The following is a 1,955-nucleotide window of genomic DNA, read 5'->3' on the forward strand; positions in this document are numbered from 1 at the left end:
AGGAGCAGCTGGTGAGTTTGAATCACCAATCTTGCAGTTCAAACTGACCTTGCAGTACAGCTAATATGCTGTATTAGCCCACAGCACCACACCAGGACTCCAGAAATATGTTCACTTGTGCTTTATTACAAAGGCTTTTGACTGTGTGCATCATGATTTTATGGACAACACTGCAAAGAATGGGTATTACAAAACATTTACTTGTGCTCATAAGGTACCTGTATGTAACACAAGTGGCAATTGTTACAACAGAACAATGGAATACTGGATTATTTAAAGTCAGGAAAGTTGTGTGGCAGAGCTATAGTCTTTCACCATATTTATTTAAACTGTATGTTGAGCAAATAATTTGAGAAGCTTGATTGCATGAAGAAGAACTTGGTATCAGGATGGGAAGAAGATGCATTTGCAACTTGTAATGTGCAGATGATAAAAACCTTGATTGCTGAAAATGAAGAGGATTTAAATATTTACTGATGTAGATCAAAGACCACAACTTTCAGTAGGGATTGCATTTCAATGTAAAGAAAACTAAAATCTTCACAACTGGATCAATAAATAGCAAAGTGACAAATGGAGAAAAGATTGAAGTTGTCAAAGTCTTAATTTGGCATGGATCTGCAATCAACACTCATGGAAGTAACTGTCAAAAATATCAAACAATGTATCATGTTAGGCAAATTATTGCATGGTAATTTAAATTTTAAGTATTGAAGGGCATAGATATCAGTCTGAGGACTAAGGTGTGCCTTATCAAATCATGGTATATTCAGTAGCCTCATTGTCATGTGAAAGTTGGAAAATGAATAAGGAAGACCATAGAATAACTGATACATTTACATTATGATGCTGGAAAAGAATAATGAAAGTACCAGAAGAACAAACAAATCTATGTTGAAAGGAAAAAGCCAGAATGATCCTGACAAGCAAAGATGGTGAGAATTTATCTTCCATGGTTTGGAAATATTTTTAGGAGGGATCAGTTATTGGAGAAGGATATTATGCTTGGTAGAGTGGAGGATCAGAAAAAAGAGTGAGAGCCCAACAAAATGGATTGGCACAGTGAAAGCAACAATGGCTCAATCATAATAACAGTTGTGAGGATGGCACAGGGCTCAGGATAGGGCAGTGTTTTGTTCTGTTGTACTTTGTATTTCTACTGACCCGACAGCACCTAACAACAATAGCAACATGGTTTTCTAATTATTGGTCTTTGCACACTGTAATAATTACATACAAAAAAATGCTATTAATGTACATAGTATAAAGAATGTGCAAAGACCTGAAGTTAGAAAACCAAAAGACAAGAATACGCTCAGCATTTCTCAAAATGAAAGAACTGAAGAAAAATCTAAGACTCAGGTTATAATATTGAAGGACTCTATGGAAAAAATAGTGAATATTAAATAATGCAGGAAGCATCAAAGAAGATGGAAGGTATGCACAGAGTCATTGTAACAAAAATAATTAGGTGATACTCGACCATTTCTACAGGCAGCATATGACCAAGAACCAATGTATTAAAGAAAGAAGTCAAAACTGCACTGACGACATTGACAATAACCAAGACTCCGTGTATTGTATGAATGCAAATTGAAAATTTTCAGCAAACTAATGCAATACTGGATATGTGCACTTACCTGTGCATAAAATTTGCAAGATAGTTACCTAGCCCAATATGGAAAGATAGATATTTGTGCCCAAGCCAAACATAAGTGACTTAACAGAATGTAGAAATCATCCAACAATATCAGTGATATGCATGCAAGTAAATTTGTCCTGAATGTCATTCAAATATGATACTGCAGTACATCAACAGGGATTTGTGAGGAATTCAAGCTGGATTCAGAAAAGTCCATGGAATGAGAAATATTACTGTTGACATCAGATGAATCTTGATGAAAACAGAATACCAGAAGATGTTCACTTGTGCATTATTGGATATTCAAAGACAT

Source organism: Chrysochloris asiatica, unplaced genomic scaffold (assembly GCF_000296735.1).
Source record: "Chrysochloris asiatica unplaced genomic scaffold, ChrAsi1.0 scaffold00016, whole genome shotgun sequence".
Classification (NCBI taxonomy): Eukaryota; Metazoa; Chordata; class Mammalia; order Afrosoricida; family Chrysochloridae; genus Chrysochloris; species Chrysochloris asiatica.